This window comes from Marmota flaviventris, chromosome 12, assembly GCF_047511675.1.
Source record: "Marmota flaviventris isolate mMarFla1 chromosome 12, mMarFla1.hap1, whole genome shotgun sequence".
Lineage (NCBI taxonomy): Eukaryota > Metazoa > Chordata > Mammalia > Rodentia > Sciuridae > Marmota > Marmota flaviventris.
The window spans coordinates 100,503,327-100,514,498 of record NC_092509.1 but is presented as its reverse complement, the minus strand read 5'-3'; the positions used below and the strand labels follow the sequence as shown (position 1 = coordinate 100,514,498).

General features: G+C 37.8%; 1 pseudogene; it reads right to left on the bottom strand.

The window, feature by feature from the left end:
* Positions 1-2,064: 2,064 nt before the first annotated feature.
* On the bottom strand, positions 2,065-2,511 carry LOC114092329 (calmodulin-1-like; annotated as a pseudogene).
* Positions 2,512-11,172: the final 8,661 nt, after the last annotated feature.

Below are 11,172 nucleotides of genomic sequence, written 5' to 3'. Positions count from 1 at the left end.
TAAATTTGCAACCTGCATCAGCAAAACTTTTGGCACTGAATTCTATTGAAATCAAAGAGCTAAATTTCTGCCTCTTGTTACATGAACAGTTCTTGCTGACATCAATGAGAGTTGTGCATGCATAACTGAGGGAAGATTTTGGCCTGGGCCATCGACATATGAGAACTGGCACACTAGGCTCACATCAGAACTCTCTCACTGGCCTTCTGATAACATGATCTACTCATCCCTTACTGTCTCCACATTGGGATCTGAGCCTTACAGTTTCAAGCATCATCTAACACAAAAATCGAAGCCAAATACACATGGAGAGTAGATGGGGTATAAGCCATGTGAGTGGGTCACTATTTAACTGCACATTTTACAAACAGATTCTGGGTCGCCTCCTCTTGAAGTTTACTCAGCTTCTAATTTAGGCAGCCCATGAGATAGGCAAGGAATCATAACCTACTTCCACCTTACTGTTTGATTTCTGCCCTTAAGATTACACTGCCTATGCTAATGTCAGTCTCCTGCTGCTGGTATAGGAGATGCTACCAACGACATTCTGTGCCTGGGGCTGAGGAGGCAGCCCAGAAAGTATCTAATGGATAAATGGATTTTTGTAAGGCAAGAGACAATGGTTTGCGGTTACAAAGTGTGTCAAGCACAGCACTGTCTTATATTTATTAAATTATTTAACCCTCAGCAACCTTACCATGTAGATTTATTCTTTGGTAAATGAGAAGACTATAGTGAAGTTAAGAAACTCAACAGATCTAAGTGGTGGAGCTGGGATTTGAATCCAGGACGTCTGGCTCCAGAGGTCAGACTGTTGTTCACTCTGCTAAGTGGCCTCAGTTAAAATATAGGTATTGTTTATCATTAATTAGTTATTAGTAGAGTAATGCTTATTGATAGCCAGACAATCCCACAGAGAAAAGAACATTTACTAATAAGAGCTTGCCAAGAACATTTACATGGTCTTCATTGTTTGAAAAAGGTTTTCTTTTTTTTGAACCAGAAATTTTTTCTAATATGGGAAGTAAGATTGTAATCTCCCAGACTAACCAAGTGTTGTAGTCTTGATAGTTTCAGTAGTAAGGGAGATGAATTTTGCAGTGAATTTTAGAGACAAATTTTACATACAGCACATTGAAACAAATTAACAAAAGTTACACAGCCCATTATCCCCTTCAGCTAATTTTTCATTTGGGTGCCTGGGTGTGTATGTAGTTTTTTATTTGTTTGTTTGCTTGCTTTTTAAAGTTAAATGTACCTAGGCTATGCTTTGGCAATGTTAGAAAGATTCTCATTACTGCTTTTCTTTTTGGTACTGGAGTTTGAACCCAGAGATGCTCTACTACTGAGTCACATCCCCTTAAAGGTCTCTGGGTTCAAACCCCAGTACCAAAAAGAAAAGCAGTAATGAGGGTTTCACTAAGTTGCTGATGCTGCCCTCAAACTTGAGACCCTCCTGCCTCAGCCTCCATAGTCACAAGGATTCCAGGCATGCACCACCACACCCAGCCTCATAACTGCTTTTTTTCTTTGGTAAATTGTAATTTAAAAAAATTGAAAAACAAATATACAACTTGGAATGGATTTGAGGCAAATTGTGCCATAAGCAAATTTTCTTTAAGTGACTAAACAAAGTTTAAAAAGCAAGTAACAATAAAAGAAAATGTTTCTGGTACAAGACCAGCAGTACAAAAAAATAGTGTATGAGTACCTGGATAATCCACCTGTTTTGCAACAGTGCAACTCTCAAGTGCACATTGTTGACTGTCCTCAGTCAATGCAACATGCTGGCAATTCCTAAAAAAACCTATTTTTTAAAAAGACATAACCCACATGTTCCCTCATTTGACCAACTCCATCTAAAGTTTGGATGTACAGAAGGGCTTAGATATATTCAGAGTAAGCCACATGCAACATGTTACTTAATCAATTTTTCTAAAATAAGGTTTCAGGACAATGACAGTAAGATAGGGAAGAAAAAAAGGAGGAATGAAATCCTAATTACTATAAGGGCATTTTTTTTGACAGTAGGGGAAACCTTTTATAGATAAATTACAGACAAAGAAAAGGCAAATAAACAATTTTGTACAAGAAATTTAACACATCCTGCACAATGTCTTCACTGTGCTGTCATCATTTGTATAAACTCTTCATAGTTTACTTGACCATCACCATCAACACCTGCTTCCCTGATCAGTTCATCAACATCTTCATCTGTTAACTTCTCTCCAAGTTTTGTCTTTGCGCTGCGAAGCTCTGCTGCACTAATACAGCCATTGCCCTCCTTATCAAACACATAGAGTGCTTCTCTAATTTCTTCTTCACTGTTTGTCTTTCATTTTTCTTGCCATCATTGTCAGAAATTCAGGGAAGTAAGTTATGCCATTACCATCAGCATCACTTCATTGATCATGTCCTGTAACTCTGCTTCTGTGGGATTCTGCCTAAGAGACCTCATTACAGTTCCTAATTCCTTTGTTGTTATAGTGCTATCACCATCCTTGTCAAATAGTGAAAAAGTTTCTTTGAATTCTGCAGTCTGCTCTTCAGTCAGTTGGTCAGTAGTGCTGTAAGCACTACCGGTTTCCAAGACCTGACTATACAACCACTTTTGTGGCTTTCTTGCTCCACTCTGACTCTCATAGCTGCTTTTGAATTTGGGTGGTAGCCATTTTCTCCTTTATAGGAGCATATCTACAAATACATATAACTTTATATATAAATATTCACTCTATATGGAGGTTCAAGAGGCAAAGCTGCAACCAGAAGGTGGAACCATCTTGCTCCAAATCTTACTGGCAAGAGTGGAAAGAACATAATCTTTGTCTAAGAACTAATTCAGTCTCTGTAGAGAAATTTCCAGCTCTGGCTTGGTTTTTGTGTTACCCAGGGTGCACCTTCAGGAGGCTGGTGGCTCAGCAGTAAACCTGCTTCTAATGCGGGACCCCTCATTGTCTGACTTAAGTAGGAATCCCTTACTTTGTCCTCCTGCAATCTGATCCCATCTTTCTCTGTAGCTCAGCGTGCTCTTATCTTGCAGACATTGCTCATGGCATCAGGCAAGTGAGAGGCAGTAGATTCTAGGGAGACATCAACTTTTACTGCTTCCCATGATGCAAGGAAACAAGAAAGGGAGCATGAGAGAAGGGCAGTGGGGGTATTATTTTAGCAATCCTGAATTTGAGAAGATGGTAAATTTCAAGTCTTTGGTCGAGTGAGGAATATGATTTGTCTATGATGACATGACTCATGAATGACAGAGCAAGAACAAGAATCCAGGGTACTTAACCCCCAAATCCTACTCCCTTCATTCCAAACATCCTAAAACACAGAATAGGGCCAGAAGCTTAAAAAACTTCCACATATGAGACATATGTAAAACATAGGACCCTTCACTTTCTGAGTCTGTTTTATTTGGGCTTGTGTTTCTTTTCTTTTTTAAAAAAGAAAGAGTGAGAAAGAGGGAGAGAGAGAGAATTTTTTTTAATATTTACTTTTTAGTATTTGGCGGACACAACATCTTCGTCTGTATGTGGTGCTGAGGATCGAACCCGGGCCGCACGCATGCTGGGCGAGTGCGCTACCGCTTGAGCCACATCCCCAGCCCTGGGCTTGTGTTTCTTAAACTTCTATCCCATTGGCAGGACATGCAACACATCACAACAGAAATAACATAGAAGAGACAATGTGCTGCTTCATTGTCCCTTAAAAATATGTCCAAATTCCAATTAAATTATATAGTTCTTATATATTTTCTCTACTTTTTTGTTTAGTTTTTCTTTTTTTAAGTTTTTTGAATTGATGCATTATAATTGTACACAAAAGTGGGCTTCATTGTTACACATGTGTACGTGAACATAACATAATCTGGTCAATTTCATTCCTCAATCCTTTCCCTTCCTCCACCCTGTCCCTCCTCCTCTGGTCCCTTTCCTCTACTCTACTGGTCTCCCTTCTATTTTTATGAGATCTGCCCCTCCTTTTCCTCCCTTTTCTACCTAGCTTCCACACATGTATAATAGAGGACCCTTCACTTTCTGAGTCTTGTTTTATTTCACTTAACATAGTATTCTCTCAGTTCCACCCATTTTCTTGTATATTTGCCTCTACTTCTGTAGAATCCCTTTTGGAGAACATTTTCTGAGCTTGTTTTAATAATTTCAGAGTCAATCTATAAGACTCATCTTGGGCTTCTTCACCTAATGCAGGATTTATCTGTTATTCCATAATGATGGTCATCAGCTTCTATTTACATCCTTCCCAAGTTGATGCACCTTTTGTCTCACAGTGTCTACTATATAATGATTAAATAGTTCTAGTTACTAAAATATGTATAGATTATACTAAAAACCTGTCTCTCAAGAACTTTGAGTCCCTAGATCTAGTTTTACTTTCTAGAGTAGAGATTTCAGACTGAGGTTTCATGGGTATCTCTTTCAAAACTGTGTTTTGTTTAGGCTCATTTTAAAAAATAATGAATCATTATTGAAGAAATTGAATGATTTCACATAAAAAAAGGGTTTCTGGCTCTTGTTGAAAAAGAAGGACCTTGCAATGCTGCACCCACATTCCTATAGGGCAGGGCTTAGCTGGAAGTGGGTGGGTGCTGCCTTCTTTAGATGAACCATAAGTTCTGTTCTCCACAGCCCTCCACTCCCTAGGGGTATCCACATCTTGAGGCTGAGTGTATCATGCACACAGTGTTGTTTTTCTAGCATCTAGTTAGCTTCACTCCCTTATGTTACCTTTCTGAGTCCTAGAGGCATGTATTACATTAGTGACCCCTGAAATTAGGCAGCCTGGAGCAAATTGCTTTATCTTCTACATGAAATACTTTTTAAAATCTACTCTGTTTTCAGTTCTCTTTTTCTAGGTACAAAGCTTTAGTTCCTTCCAGCACCATCCCTTCTCTGGACTCTCTGTGGGCACCTTTTGAAACAAGGTACCCAGAATCGAACACAGTGATGGAGAAATAGAACTATTATTATCCTTTTCAAAGTTAAAGGTGTCTTTGGAATCTGTAAGTTGTGTGTGCAAGAAGTAGGGTAGACATTGCCTATTTTGTTTGCAATAACATCTTCTTTCTTCTGGACATAGTTCTCTCCTCTTCTCTGGGACCTATTCCTGGTCAGGCCTACTCTGGGAACTGCTAACTGCTATGAGACCCTCTCTCCTTGATCAGAATGCTGTTGCCACAAGCCACAACAGAGTTTTTCTGAGGACTTTTGTAGCTGGAGCTTGCAATATGGTTTTCTAAGACTGTGAGGATATAAATCTGAAGCTACAGATCAGCCTCCCAGCTTGTTAGAAATGCTGGTCAGAAAAAACTACCACACAGAGAGAAGTGGAGAGAAGAGTTTCAAGGACAAATACCCAGTAGCATCATGAAAGTCTCTGGTACCAGTCATACCTTGGGCTATTCTTTCTACATTTTGGTTATTTAAGTCAGTGTATTCCCTTTCTTTCTTTTCCCTCTTTCTCCCTATTCTTTCTCCCTATTCTTTCTCCCCCTTTTTCATTCTCTCCTTCTTTCCTCCCTCACTTATTTTCATTTTCTTGATAAAAATTTTCTTATGCTAATGCAAATTGTCTTTCTCCAGCTGGCACCCAAGCAACAAATTCTAGGTAACATATTGGGAGCTTCTCAGGTGACATGACTATGTGAACAATGGCTATCTGGTTAAAAGAGCAACTCATCCCTCAATGGGGTAGGCCATTCATTTCCTACAATTTCTACAACCACAGCAATTAGTTCAGGGCAACATATTTTGGGGAAATAATTGTATACTAAAGTGACTTCAACTATGTTTTCTTAATATTTATATTTAGCATATACTAAGTTAACAGTAAACAAGGTTTCAGTTTGTTTGGCTGGGATTTTGAGGTACATGTCTAGTCATGCCATGGTCCCAGAGTATATATTAATCACCTCAATTCTTGCATCTTCAGGTTCTGCCTCATACTTTTTCAAAGACCTACAAAAACCTTGAAGACAGTTTATTGCATTTTGGGAAAGTGATTTTAAGTTTACCCTGGGGCCAGGAAACATACATTTAGGTAGATATTAATGAAGAGAAGGAAAGCACTGTTTGCTTCTGACTCTGCTTCCATGGAGTGTATCCGTGATCCCTGATTTTGATTTCCAGCCCAGACCTGTCTTGTGGTTAGGGAGGGAAGACAGTGTTGGCAGCCCCCTTCAACGGCTGTCCTCTACACCACTTCTCCCATCACACAAAGGTCCTGAGGCTAGAAAGACTGATTTGAAGAGGAGAACTTGCTTAAGGTCGGCCTCATCACAGGCTGGCCTTCCTGGACAAATGGCCAACCCATGCTTTTAATTTATTGGGCGACTAATAACCTTTTGGGTTTGAATAGGTCACCATCCTTCTCCAGGCTCGTGGTAACTGAACAAATACTTGCAGCATTTCCCTGAGTCGGAGTCAATGATGGGTCTCTGTGTGTATGTATGTATTTGGAGATTATCATGTTCTTTCAATAATAAATGAGAACACCGTGCTCTAGGTTTGAAATATTTACAGCTCTTTGCAATTTAATTAGAAACAAGAATCCTAAGATAAATGAGTGTGTGTGTCTAGGTAGATAAATGCACTCAAGTCAAAGGAGAGATGACACTTTTGAAAATTTTCACATTTAGAAATATGTAAATGTATGTAGAAAGTTGTGAAGCTTCACTAACTCAGTAAGAATAACTTTCTGTATTATGCTTCTTTGCTCATCCCCAAGTTGGATTTTTTTCTATGCATGTTTCCATTTCCAGTTTTTTATATTTCAAGAATCAGAAAAACAATGATTTTATGGGTAATATAAGAACACAATTTTTTTTCTAAACAAAAGGAAAAGTGACTTTAGATCACTAAAAAAATTCAATTTCCTGATATATTTTATTTCTAATTACTTTTTAATACCATAACAATTTGCAAAGGAAACTTAAACCTCCAAATTTATGTACACCTATGTATAACCTATCATCTCTGATTTATGAGCTTAGTACTATTTTATAATAGTAATTGTAATTTGGGCCTCTTTATCACAAATCTCTTTTTACCATCATGAATTAAAAAAAATTTCTGGCTGAGATTAGAGGTACATTCTGTAGTCATGCAATAAATCAAACATAACCAGATCTTACTGGAAGTAATGACTCAATACCAATTTCCCCTAACCTATGTGATAGCATAGACCCAAACCATGGTTACTGTTGACGTCAGCGATATTAATTGGCTAATGCCTAACATGTCTGTTTAACGTGGCCTTGAGAAATCATCCTGAGGCAGCTCATTTAAAATATTGACTAATATGGCTTTGCTTTGCTAACAGTCTGAGCAAATTGGTTTTCCTTTGTTATATATTAGTACCTGGAACACTGCTTGGTTAGCATTAACTGATTGTTGTCAACCCTACTCATTTATAAATGTTAACCATAAAAAATATATATGTGAAATAAATAGAAACCCATTCAGAGGACTGAATCCAAAAGTTAAAAGCACAGAAGGAGCAGCAGCAAAGCAAATTCCCAAAGTCTTTTCTGATTTTATTCTCTTAAAAGCTAGTGACTTCTAACAAATACATGTCTAGTTTTTAGTTATGCCCCTTACTAATTCATTTCTATGACTTTGAATGGTAATTGCAAACAAATAAGGAATAACAGGTCTTTATAAAGAATATATTATTACTGCAGAATTCTTCTAGGTGAAGTAGCCCTGTCTTGCTTCATCCCCATTTCCATCCCTCAGGCTACTTTTTCTCCAAAATTCATACTCTTATATCTGTCCAAACTGATGAAACAAACAAACAAAAAAACCTACAGGAACTTAAAATGGGAGCAAACAAGTTAACAATGAACTACTATATCCCTTGACATTTATAAGCCTTTTCTCTCTGGCTAATGTAATTTTCCAGTCAGAAATGGGGAAGCCTTTCTTGAGGTTATGTCAGTACAAATGGTTGTAGAGGAGCCCGGAGACTCCATTTCATTCTTTGTAAGAGTCAGAAAAGAGTGATTGCTTCCTTGGCTTTGTGGCCCTGCTCATTCCTTAAGTGGTTGAGTAAAACACAACAAGACGTCTCAGGAGGGGAGCTCTCTAATGGGTTTCCTGTGATCCAGTGCCCCAGGCCCTCCCCTCCCAGCAGGTCGCCATGGCAATGCCACACTCTTCAGTCTCTCTCTGAATCTTTTGTGATAGTGACGCCAACTTCTCATTTATAAAATTAATGCACTGTAGTTCAGCCTCACGGTTGCTAATAAAAGACCACCTCCTGTGGTATATACATGGGAAGAAGTGATGCACTTACAGTAGTGTAAAAAGTGGCATCTGGGGTTGTTCTCTGTTAAATCAGCAGGACTGATGCTTTTTCAACAATGTAGGTATGACCTACTAAGCAATAAGAAAAGCCTTGCAAGTTTTATTTTTCATTTTTCCCCCTACCCTCTGACTCAAGATATATTATCTGTCAGCACATTTATCCAGAAGTCAGATAGCTCATTTGAGACCATTGGAACAAAATGGAGATGCCCCCAGAGAAGTTCATATTCACACATCTTTAAATTGAAATGGTGTAGGGGAGTCCATATGAGGCATTTGGTATGGGACAAGTAACCTTTACATAACTCTGAGCACGGAGATGGAGCTAGTTGTATTCTCATCCATTCTGTTATACTTCCTCTATCTAGAACTTCCTTCCCTGAAGTGGTTAATACAATTGGTACAATCAATTATTGACCAGATTTTTGAGGGGAAAAGATTTATTTTGTTGGGTTATGCCAAATAAGCTTGTGCATATTTTTCTTAATAGTATCCTTATCCTGCCCTGCTCTACTCTGAATGAAATATATTGCATCTGGTCAAACTTACAGTGAATAACAACCCTGAGCTATGCTCCAGGAGGTATGGGCGAGATGGTAAGACTACAGTGTCATCTCTCCAGTTAAAGGCAGGTAAGCAGTATGGAAGACTTGTGCATGGCATGGTTGATCAAGTTTTTTTTTCTTTCAAACAACTTGTTTCACATCCAGTTGAAACACGACCTCTTCTTAAAGATTCTAAAGTTCATTTGTGGCGATTATCAAGAAGGGTTTCAACATTTAATTGCTTTGAAGCAAAGTGATATAATATGATCAGATATCTTTGGAGTCCATGTCCCATGTTTTTCTTCCAAGCTTGTTAATAAAAATGGTGTATATCCTGAGTATGAGACTCCAGTGCTTTACACAAAACTAGGGAATAAATACATTGTATTATTTTCATACTATTGTTGAAACAAATTGCTGCAAATTTAAAACAACACAAAAAATATATCATCTTCAATTCCATAGGTCATTAGTCTACATTGGTTTCATTGTACTACCCTGGGCTGAAATCAAAGTGTTGGGAGGCTATGTTCCTTCTAGGGGCTCAAGGAAGCATCATTGTCCTTGCCTATTACAGTGTTGAGAGGCTGCTGACATTCCTTGGCTGTCGGTCCTTGTCCATGTTCAAGGCCCGCAGCGGCTGGTCATCAGTCTGACAGTGACTCCTCTTCTGCCTCCCATTTCCATTTTTGAGAACCTTTTGATTACACTGGGGCCACTTGACTTGGATCATCTAGGACAGTCTTCCTATTTAAGTACAGCTAAACAGCAATGGCAATTCCACTTGCAAACTTAATTTTCATATAAGGTAATTTGTTTTTGTAGTTTGCACAGAACATATTGACAGATGACAGGGATTAGGATGTAAGCATTTTTGAATGGCCATTCTTCTGCCTCCTTCCTAAACAGAAGAATTTCAAGAATTTTCAAAAACTTAAAAACATATCCATAGATGTATCTCTGAAAGTTTCTGATTCACACCAAAAAATGAGAACTGCTTAGTCAATGTTTTCATTATTTCAGAGTGGGATAGACTTTATTCTTGAGTATAGGTGTCATGACTTGAATACTGTGAAGGAGGAATTCTGGGATAAGTGGTTCTATGTTCACTGTAAGATGTAGACATGGGATTGACTTGGCATTCTGAAGTGTTTCCATTTTCCCTCGCACAGAACGCAGATGCTGCAGAATGGCTCTTCAGATTAGGAAATAGAATAGTTCATCAATAGCAGTTTTCATGAGAGAAAAACCTGATAGAAAAGGAATAGCACAAATAAACATTAAGTCCTGCTTGGTTTCTGTTATGGGTGTATTATGAGTTAAACATTTCTGTGTGGGACAAAAAGTGCCCACCTGACAAAGTTACTTGACAATTTAATTTCATGTTTTTTTTTCTTTTTCATCAGGGAGATCTCTGGAAATGAGGAAGAACTTCTTAAAGTAGCTCTGCAAGTTCACTGTGGATTGAGTCTCTGATTTCCACTGTGGTCTTTCTGTAAGTGCCACTGTCCTTACTCTCTGTGATATACTGGAACATTTTGGGGAAATTGGTCCACGGATATCAAGCTGTCAGCATATGCTAATACAGGGATTTTTAAAAGTCATTAAGAAAATAATGAACACCTTTGAAAAAATTTAAATAGTTGAAAAGGGTGTCTCCCAATCCAGATTACAGCATTAATTTCCAGAAAAAAATATTTTTCCTGAATATTATTTTAGAAATATCAATTTCCTAAGCATTTTTTAATTTTTTTGTTTTAGTTATACATGACAGTAGAAGCACTTTGATACATCATATATAATGGAGTATAATTTCTCTTTTGTTTACACATGGTGTAAGAATCCCACCAGTTTTTTGAGTTCTTTAAGATAATGATGTCTGATTCATTCTAGTATCCTTCCTACTCCCATATCCCACTTCTCTCCCTTCACTCCCCTCTAGGTAATCTAAAGTAACTCTATTCTTCCCTAGCTCTCTGCCCCTCCCCCCACCATTGTGAATTAGCACATTATCAGAGAAAACATTTGGCTTTTGGTTTTTTGGGATTGGCTTGTTTCGCTTAGCATGATATTCTCCAGCTGCATCCATTTACTGGCAAATGCCATAATTTCATTCTTCTTTAAGGATGAATAATATTCCATCTAATATATATATATATATATATATATATATATATATATATATATATATATTATATATACCCTTTTTAATCCATTCATCTGTTGAAGGGTACCTAGATTGATTCCATAGTTTATCTATTGTGAATTGAGCTGCTATAAACATTGATGTAGCTACATAACTG